Source organism: Equus asinus, chromosome 11 (genome assembly GCF_041296235.1).
Source record: "Equus asinus isolate D_3611 breed Donkey chromosome 11, EquAss-T2T_v2, whole genome shotgun sequence".
Lineage (NCBI taxonomy): Eukaryota > Metazoa > Chordata > Mammalia > Perissodactyla > Equidae > Equus > Equus asinus.
In genome coordinates this window covers 78,779,526-78,790,395 of record NC_091800.1, presented here as the reverse complement: position 1 = coordinate 78,790,395, position 10,870 = coordinate 78,779,526, and the positions used below count along the sequence as shown (strand labels likewise).

The 10,870-nt window shown below is 42.8% G+C and overlaps 1 long non-coding RNA gene across 1 annotated transcript; it reads right to left on the bottom strand.

Annotated features, from left to right (window-relative positions):
* Nucleotides 1-6,921: 6,921 nt before the first annotated feature.
* Nucleotides 6,922-10,461, bottom strand: LOC123289696 (uncharacterized). The gene is made up of 3 exons (XR_006533779.2): nucleotides 9,940-10,461; nucleotides 8,448-8,529; nucleotides 6,922-7,616 (listed from the first exon to the last, which is right to left on the bottom strand). It is a non-coding gene; the product is annotated as an uncharacterized lncRNA (long non-coding RNA).
* Between the last annotated feature and the right edge of the window lie 409 nt (nucleotides 10,462-10,870).

Sequence of the window (10,870 nt, the reverse complement as noted above, 5' to 3'; positions counted from 1 at the left end):
CTGAAGAAAAAAGCTTTTTCCATGTTTCCTCATCACCTACAGACTAAAGTCTAAAACTCTTTGTACAGCACACGAATCCCGCCCCTTGTTTAGCCTCATCTCCCCCATGACCTATTCGCTAATTTTGTGAATTAATTTGTCAGATGCTACAGGCAATTTGATGATTATTCATAAAATCAAGGAGCTGTTTCTTTGCTTTAGTCTTTGCCTCGGTCATCCTCTCCTCTTACAACGTGTCCTAGAACTACTAAAACCTACCTCGCGGATTGCCTCCACTGTGAGACTTTCCCTCAAACCGCCTCCCTCACCGACACTCACACAGGCACTGCCAAGCCCTCCCTTCTCTCCCCTCCCTTGAGAACTTGCTGTAAAAGTGCTCACCACATCGTTACAACTCTTCCCATGGGTGCTGTTTCCCCTCGTGATCAATTTAAGAGAAAGAATTTGTGTTTCCCAATACTGGGTACCATGATTCGCACTTAATGGGAACCTAATGAAACTTTGTTGAATTAAGGAAGGTCCTTCTTTGCTTCCTTGCAGGATTTTGAAGCCTATCCCACATACTCCCTGCTAACTGATACTGTCCTCTTCAAAATGTCATCATATCTGTGAATTTGCTACCAATATTTACCATCCCAGAGAACATGCATATAGAACATTTCAACATGGATACCAAAATTAATACGTACAAAACTGAATTTATCCCCTTTCAACCAACGCAGCTTCCTTTCCATCTTCCTTCCTTTAGTCAGTAGCATTTCCAACGGGAGACTTAATATATTGGGATCCATCAGATTCATCCTTCTGTTTGATCTCTACCTTCACAGTTATTATTCCGCAGTATTTCCCACATCCTCCCTTTTTCTTTCCCCTCCACTTGCCACCCCATTTGCTCCCTTACTTCTACAGTTTCCAAAGTCATCTTTTTGCTTAAAGTCTCTGTTATGTGATTCATCCAAAATAAACATACCGAACGATCTCTTTCACGAAGTCATTCTTTAATTCTGAACTTCAACATTTCTGTGTTTATCTGACATTAAAAATCTCAAGTCTCTCATAATTTGTCTCCAGATTTATAAGCCCCTCCTTGACCGATGTAAATGCCCATGTTCAAGCTTTGCTTTTTTTGAATTAGCCTCATTCTTCCCAACAAAAACCACGCTGCTGCCTATGTTCATGCTGCTTCACACCAAGATAGCCCGCTGCTTCTCTGATGGTTCACACAAGTCCTTCTCATTCCTCAAGGACAAACTTATAAATATATAAGTTCTATATTCCCCATAAAGTCTGTCCGAATACTCAAGGTGACATTGATCTTGACCTTCTCTGAATTCTTGTGTCACGTGCCTTTAACACATACTATATTTTCTCTCCTCCTAAGTATGGTTCATGTCTTAGTCTGTTCCCGACGCTATAACAAAATTCCACAGACAGGGTAGCTTATTAACAACAGGAATTTATTTCTCACAGTTCTGGAGGCTGAATGTTCAAGATAAGGGTCAGCACAGATGGGTGAGGGCTCTCTTCCGGGTGGCAAAGTTCTTGTTATTTCTTCACATGGCAGAAGAAATAGGGAGCTCTTTGGAGCCTCTTTCATAAGGCACCAATTCCCTTCAGGAGGGCTCCACCCGTGACTTAAGCATCTCCCAAAGTTCCCACCTACTAATATCAACACCCTTGGGGGTGGGGATTTCAACATATGAATTTGGGGGGGATGCAAATATTCAGTCCATGGTAGTCCAGGTGTTCATCTTAGGGGTCACCAAATATATGTGTGTGTGTTTGTGTGGGTGTATTTGAGTAGAAAGAGTAATAAATATTCCATTGATTATAAAAAAAAATCAAAGAAGCAGCAGCAGGAGCTGTGTTTATTGCTCTGACTCCAGCATACTCTCTTTTAAATCTGAATTTTCACCATGTAATTCAGAGCCACAGGAATAATTAACACTCAGCAAGTCGGGTAACTGATCCTCAGTAAGTGGCTAACATAAGTTTAGAAGCTTTAGTTGAAATGGGTATTATGGATAAATGGATAAATTTGTGCAGATTTAGCTTCCTGTTATTTCTAATTTGCTTTGACATACTTGGGGAAGAATGGGGGCCCCATCCTCACCCTCAACACACAATCATTTCATGTTGAGAGATGTTTTATTTGAGGGAAATCATTTGAGGGGCAAGGTGGACACTTGTGAAACTTTCATGTCTGGTTATGAAAATTGAGACAACACATTAATGGCTATTCAGTAGCCATTATGTTTGGGTTTAGACAGTAAGATATCCAGGTCCAGGGAGAGGTCCAGTTCCATGGGAAATGAAGACAAGGTTATAAATCAAATGGGCATGGGTGACAATGGTTAGACTATATGTCGAAAAGAGATGGAGCCAACACAATGGCCGGAAAACATCGCCCCTCATAAGCCTCTATACACGTCCCTTGTCAGATCATCTGTATATCTGCCGCTTCCCAGACCTTTGGGATGGTCTCTTGGGGATATTTCTGACCAAGATTCCCTAAGTTCGGTGAGTCCACTTGATGGTAACTATAACTTGATCATGAGATGTTAACTTAAGTTTTATATTTCTAGGACTCTTATCAACATTATCTAGAAGGCTAAAAGGTACACTTATAATTCAGCTAATAAATATTCATCTGTAAAATCTAGATAATAATAATAAGATGAAATCAAAATCCATTTAGGGGGTCGGCCTGGTGGCGCAGCAGTTAAGTGCGCACGTTCTGCTTCTCGGCGGCCCAGGGTTCGCCGGTTCAGATCCCAGGTGCAGACATGGCACTGCTCAGCAACCATGCTGTGGTAGGCGTCCCACATATAAAGTAGAGGAAGATGGACACTGATGTTAGCTCAGGGCCAATCTTCCTCAGCAAAAAGAGGAAGATTGGCAGCAGATATTAGCTCAGGGCTAATCTTCCTCAAAAAACAAAAACTCAATTTGGGCTAAAGAATTTAGATTTCAACTTTCATTGAATATTCTTTAATTTTTTTCTTTAATCATATGATTTTTATCTATTTTGAAAGGATATGGAAAAGAAAAAATATATAGTGCAGTGCTCAGGAGTACAAATTCTGCATTAAAATCCAGGAGGCACCAAGAACTAGCTCTGTGATCTTGGGTAAATGACTTAACGACCCTGTGCTTCTGCTTCTTCACCTGTAAGATAGGGAGGATGTTCGTACTTACCTGGGAAAGCTGCGTTGTGATAAGAAAGGAAGATAACGCACATGAGATAATACCTAGAACAACGCTGCTTAGGTCTCATGGTCATAGTCGTATCTGCTTCCAATTCACTGTGGCATTCAAGGTCTCATAAATACAAGGAAAATTTATTTAGAAAATAATTCTTCTGACCACCTTTAATAACTCTGCTAACTAGCTTTCACCTTCTATCAGCTTTTTTGTTTACTATCTGAATTACTGGGAGAAGCAAGAGGTACCACCTGTAACTGGTCTCTGTTGGTCAAGTAACTGAACTTTCCTGAGCCTTATTTTCTCTTTCCCTTGATCACTTCAGAGAGATTTCGTTCATTATAATTAATTATTATATAGAAGAGTTCAATGGTAACATAATTAGCCCTCAAGGATCAAAATAAAATATGCGAAAGGGATGGAGGTCGGAACTGAGGGTGCGTTGATGGAGGGGTGTTGACGGGGAGGGGTAAGCTAGAGGCCTCTAGGCCTGGTATTGCCTTGGTGCTGGTCACATAAATGTATATATTTATCAAAATTCATCACACTATACACTTAAAACTTACATCTTTTACTTTGTGAATGTTATCTTTCAATAAAAGAGCTCAAAAACTAAACAAACAAAATACCTAAGAAACATCACACGGGGCATACAGTATTTTATGGTGAATAAATATTTTCCTAGTTCTCAGTCTACTGAATAGGGGTTAGGCTTGGATCAGGAGCTTAAACTATACCAAAATTACACATAGTAAAGAGGAGATGTGGCAATCATTTGTTTAAATTAATTGGTATAGACAGCCACAGTTAAGTAGGAACGAGATAAGATTTGGAGGACCGGCCCGTTGCAGATCAAACGTGGTACCCTGAAGCTCCGTGTCGGTGACAACCCTCTGTCCTGGCAGGCAGAGTAACTAGAAGCCCTTCTGCTCCCCAGCACCCCACAGGGCACCGCTGCCTCAGGCCTACAGGCTCGCCCACCTGCTTTCCTGGCAGCCACACAGTCAGCCTCAGCAGAGCAGACGCAGGGGCCAGACTGTCTTCTTTCCAATCAGGTGGCTTCGACCTTCAAACCAGACCTGAGGGACGTGCGCAGTTCACAGGATGTTCTTCTCACTTGTGTGTCCAAGATAGCACACTGATGAACCTCTTTTCTGAGTCCAAAGACCAGGGCTAATGCTCTCTTGAGACCGAAGGAGAAAAAGGTGAGTTCACAGCCTCCAAACCACACCCTGCAAGTGAACAAAACTAGGATTCAGAGACCTCCTGCATGTGCTGATTCCTCTCGTCCCAGGGACTCTCCATTCTACTTGCCTCCAAGAGGCCATCGTCACATGCACTTGGAGGCCAGTGGAGGCGGGAGATCTAAGGGATAACAAGGACCACTATGTACTTACTTCTGCCTGTGTGCCAGCATTGAGCCAAACCTGTACCCGTGAGGCGCCTTTCATCCTCAAGACACTCTGTCTCAGCTATTATCACCTTTGTTTACAGCTAAGAGGTCGAAGCCTAGGAAAGCTACAAGAGACCAAGTCAGTGTCTGAGCCGGCATTGGAACCCAAGTCAAATAGCCTTCTGGAACCTGGGCTGTTCATCATTAAAATAAATGTACTTTGGGAAGCTTTTCTTCTATGGGTGAAAGGATGATAAATGCCAGTGGACAGTATCATTCTAGACCACACACCGCACTGCTCCAGAAAGAAGCCAAGAGTAGTCATAAAAAGTGTCCATATGGAATAATATTTACTCAATCACTGCTATTCACACCAGCTCTATAGACGGTGCTCATGCGATTAGAGTGGACAGTCTTTGGAGCCCCCACGTGTAAACGAATGAAGTAAAAACCACTACCAAAGAAGTAGGAACTACTTCACCATTCATTTTTATTTAACAACATCACCTATTTGCATACAGCTTATATTACCTTGGCTGAATTCAAGAAGATTACCCAGAAGAATAAATGATATTTTCAACAAATTTTTAGTCCTAATAAATTGATACATGTTGTCAGTAGAGTTCAGCAGAAAACACATTATGAAACTGATGCAGGTGGCTTCCTGGGAGTGCCCACCCTCCCAGTCAGAACCCGTGACACGTGCTGGAGGGAGGAGCTGGCAGAGGGTGGGAGGGGAGTTGATTTGTGACAGAGTCGAAACAGAGACCTCCGCCTCTCCCATGGAGAGCTCTGGAGCTGAGATGATCCTTCAGAGTTGTCACCAACTGAGGCAAGCGGACCAGCCTTTATGTACCCCACCATTGACCAGGCACTGAGTAAGGTCTGCCCACCGTAGAGGGCATGGCCTCATCCAGGGCAGCTCCCTTTTGTCAGGGGAATATGCACCCAGTGTGGTTTCCTAGGGCTGCCGTGGCAAATGACCACAGACTTGGAGCATCCCATCCCCGCCCCACCAAAGATGTGTTCATGTCCTAGCCCTGAGAACTGGGACCTTAGTTGGAAAAAGAGTCTTTGCAGATGTAATGAAGTGAAGGCTCTAGAGATGAGATCATTTTGGATTATCCTGGTGTGCCCTAAATCTAATAATAAGTGTCCTTATAAGAGACACACAGAGGAGAGACATAGAAAGAAGAGCAGGCCATGAAAGGACATAAGCAGAGTCTGGAATGATGCAGCCACAAGCAAGAAATGCCTAGAGCCACCGGAAACTGGAAGAGGCAAAGAAATCTCCTCTAGAGGCTTCAGGAGGAGCAGGCCCTGCCGATACCTGGACCCCAGGCTCCTGCCCTCCAGGACTATGAGAGAACGCGTTTGGTTGTTTATTTCTCTGTTGTACATGCTTGTCACTGTAGCAACGGCGGCCCACCCTGGGAAATGAACACACTGGGAAGCAATGAGTGTGAGCTCCCAGCAGGCCACGCTGCCAGCAGCTGGGGAGTGAGCGCCTGGTTTTGAAAGGAGAGATCTGAGAGGTGTACCGCAGCATCCACCAGCAAGCTTTCTTCAAAAGGGCTCATTCTTCACAATGTAGGTTCTGTCCTTGGTTAAATCCGCATTAGTATTTATCCTTCATGCAACACACTTTGTTTGTTTGTTTGTTTTGCTGAGGAAGATTAGTCCTGAGCCAACATCTGTCATGCAACACACTTTTACAGACCATGCCTGTTGCCAGGGACCATGGTAGGCTTTGGGTGTGCCAGTGATGATGAAGCAGTCACTGCCCTCAAGTAGCTCGGAGAATGAAAGACAGCTAAGAAATGTGGACAGGCTCTGAGTTCTTTGGTGGGGACATACACAAAGGATCATCATCTGACCAAAGGAAGAAATGCAGCCTGACGGGCAGCGAGAGGTAAGAGGGACCTTCGACAGAGTCACAAAAGAAAGCTGGCTGGACAGAGAGTGGAAAGTCTGGAAGACAAGACAGTGGGTCCAGGCAGCAGGACTGAATGTGAACATCGAAGGCTCGAGAGTGAGGGAGGAACCGGCAGAGGGCTGCCCGGGCCCCCGAGGCTGGGCTTCTCCCAGCGTGGTCACGGCCCCACAGCCCACCCTCCGGCCTCTCGAGAAAGTGAAACCCTGAGACCTATGCAGGGTTGTCGTCTCTGAAGGCATCTGTGTCCCTGTCCTGTGAGTCTCATTTGCACAAAGCTGATGACTGCTGCTCTAACATTCTGTTAGAATAATACAATCATGCACATTTTTCATCTTTTAAAATAAGGAAAAAATTTCAAATTCTTCCTATTGGTAATGTAACTACTACATTAAGAAGTAAGCACTTTATTACAAAAACAAGTCTAATTTTTAAATCTCCTCTTTCATGGATATACATATACATACACGGGTATGCATGGATATACTATCCATTTATGTATTTAAAATATATGAAATTCTTTAACATTAGCCTATCTCGGAGTCTGTATAGGTGTCCTGACTAGTTTTAACAACGGGCAGATAAAATATGATGAAACTACTCTTTCTTTTGTACTAGTATTCATAATTAAATCTCCAGTATGAGAGTGTAAAGCATAAATACAAGCAGGGTTTGCCTGCTCTGCATTCCAAGCCCCGTACCATCTGTGTTGACAACAGCTGAAAGTAGAGAGATCAATGGGTGCTGACGACCTGAAAGGATTAGCAGCCATAAACGTGGCCCCTGCACGGCCCACCGTCCTGAAAGCCTACCACCACTCAAAGTCCATCGCGCTCCTGCTTCTGAAGGTAATTGCAGCATCTGTGTCTTGAAGTCATTGAAACCAGTCCACGCCTGGCTTCTACTCTGTGAATAGCAAGCGGCGGGGAGGGGAGGGGGCTTTGAGCGGAGGTGAGTGAACGCCGGCGGTCAGCAGGCAGGCCGCACCGCTGCGTCTGTCATAGACCCCTCAGGCTCCTCCAGGCCTCTCACTCGCTTGTCCACAAGCTGCAGGGCAGGACCTATTCATGCGGCAGGAGCTTCGGCCTGAAAAACAAACGGGCTGGCTTAACTATTAAATGTCAATCAAAGCTGCTGGGGGAGTGTTAAAATTGTAATTAGTTTGCATCGTTTTTTTGTTTATCACTCTGTGATCACTCTATTTTGTTTAATTTACTACATTCAGGTGAACAAAATTCCACATGCCTTTATCACTGGGCTTTTTTCATTCATCTCTATTTTATAGCGGCCCTGGCAACAGTCTGAGATCTCCGTGTAGATTCACAGTTTTCTGGCACTGGGCACATGCGCATATTGATACCTGTGAGAACTCAATTAGTGTGGTCACAGATTTCATGGAGAGAATAGTCGTCAGAGCCCAGCCAAGCTGGGCACTTCGCGTTCTTCCTGTGCTCTGGAACCAGTTCACTAGTGGGCTTGGCCGCAAAGAAAACGAAGCATGGGGAAGCAGCTAAGAGTAACCAGTGATTACTCATTTTCTCTTTCGCCAAAAATAAAAAAAAAAAAAAAGATGTAAAGACTAGAAAGTCCAGGTCTACGTAAGGAGAATGACGCCGTCGGGATTGCTGCCCTGCATGTGTCTCAGCTGATGCAGAAGACAGTAGGAAGAATGCTGATGGATGGGGCTCCAACGACCGCCAGAAGTGTTAGCTCACTGTGCACTCCACTACACGCTTCATCAGCGACGTGCACGAACCATGAGAAACTTCCCTTTCCTTGAAAGTATTAAGACAAAGGTTCATCCAGCAGCTGCTCTCCCTGGGCACTGAGAGGGGTCCACCTGCCCAGCACGGTTCCAGGGAGCCCCCCCCCCCCCCCCCCCCCCCCCCCCCCCCCCCCGCGCCATCACACCCTCACCTGAAGCTGTCTTCTGGTCCCAACCAGCGCGACTTCTCAGGCCCTGCTGTGAAACGTCCACCTTTCGTTTACAAAACATTATCTATATAAAGACAAAAAGGAGGAAAATAACAGGAAAGCAAGCATTTTTAGCCCTGTCAGATAAGTGCAAAATTGGCTTTTTACAGACTGGAAGGAAGCTGCATGTGGAGTGTCTGAGGAAATCTGCACAAGGACAGTCTATTTTCGTATTTAAGAATTGAAACTGTGCACCTAAAATGGATGCAAATAATATCCAGGCTCTGAAAACCCCCCATGATCCAAATGGAAACATCCAAGACAACTGTTTAAAAAAATTTTTTTACTACAGTGTAAAGTCCAAAATAAATTGAGCAGTTTTATGTTAGTTAATAGGAGAGGGTTTTCAAAGGCAAGATCTGTAGAGAAGAGCGCCAGGTAGAAACACTGGGAGGAGAGTAGGAAGGCATGTACTCCAAGGAAAGGTCAATAAATGCATTGTCCTCAACACCTGACGGCCCCAAACACAGCTGCGCTGGGAGGAGCCCCGAGGGGCTGTTAAGACAACTTCCCCCTTTAAATTTCCTGCTCCTAAAAATTGTAACCTAACTAAAGGGGATTGATTAAATAAATAAATTATAATGTAAATCGTGAAAGAATAAAGAAATCAGAAAACATTCTTGTTACAGTATCTAAAAAACAATACAAGATCGAATTCCCTTTTTAAAAGCACTGACATTGATAGAGTAGTATAAAGCTACTTAAAGACATCCCTGTGCACAGAAAAAGAGCTGAAAGGAGGCAAACCGAAAAGGTGTGCAGCAGTTATCCAGGGACGAGGAGATTACGGATGACTGTTACTTTCTTCTTTACATTTTTCGCTGTATTTTAAAATTTTCTAAATTGAATATATACCAAATTTTATGTTTAAAATCACTAGTATTCTTCCCTTCCAAAACATGAAGGGGCTATTGGTATTCCTTTTAGGAAGCTTTTCTTTTATTAATGCCAAACTTTTGACCTTCTAGTTTTTAAATGAACATTAAATTAAAGTACATAATTATTGTTATGTATTAATAAGCAATTGGTTTATTGATAAATTGTTTGAATTATTTTTCATATTAAGGACTATTTTAATATTCTTGTGACTCGATCTGAAGTAAATTCAAGTGCTTATTGGTTTTATTGAAGTTTAACAGAGAACCAGAAAGAATTAAATGTTTTAAAACTTTCTTCATGTACAATGTTAATACAGTTTCATTTTTATGTTGAAGTGAACACCCCAACATACACACATACACACATCCAAAATGCCAAAAATTTCAGTCATCTCTAAAATCTTATATTCAAAGTTATGGCTTTTAAAACTATCCTAAAATCAACACACATGGGAAATAAATATGAATTTCCTATTGTATTAACAATTATTCATTTTGAAAAGCTAAAGCATTTTCTCAAGTATAATTTAATCATACATGGCACCTTGTTACCTTACCTTGACAAACATGTGTAAAAACATAAACCCCGGTGGCGCGTACATGAGGTACAGAACCATCAGTCACCTACCAGGCTTGTATGAAGAAACTAGATTTTCAAAATGTGCTCCCTTTAAACAACTGTGAAATGAGCCACAAGCAAGGCTGGCTGAAAGAACAAACGGCCTCTCTCTCCTGCACTCACAGCCAGTTTTACTTTCTTCAAATATTTACTTGCTTCCATTTGCCAAGACATTGTTTTGCAAAAATAAAAGTCCTTTGTGAAAGGCGGCTGCAGAGAGTAAGATGAAATCCTTCATTTGGCCTATCTGCTAATATCCTAATATCCTAAGTTCTTTATCAATTTTGTTTTAATTATATATGCTATACTAATCCCAAACAAGAAAATTCTACTTCAACACAGAAATACTTTTATTTCCAATATTCCAATTACTTTGCTGGTTTCTCCTTAGTGCTTCTTCCCTCTATTACTCCACCTTGATTTCCTCCTATTTTTCATTCTGACACACACACAAATGATTGTTAATATCCTTTCTAGAAATTGACTTCTAGTTACATTTCTCTCCAGTTAATAGCTTGGACTGGGCAGGCCTGAGCCCATAAAAGTACAATCTTTAATCTTAAGGACTTCCTGTCCAGAAAGGCGTCAGAGCAGACCAAATGGCACCAAGCGAACAGCGTGACCTGCAGTGGCTCCCAGTGTGGATAAACAACTCTGATTAAGAGTTACACTCTGTTAGGGACATTCTCAGTGTTTCTGCATCAGAAACACTCATCTTGCCTATGCTGAAATCTCAGTTTGTTTCCCCTAGAATAAAATAAAATTGTTCAGAAGGTGAGTGCAGAAGAGTGTTGGATTTCCTTCGAAGAGCTAGAGAAAGACAGGAACTCTGTTGTGGCCTTCCCACTGGTACCTAGAAACCACCAGAA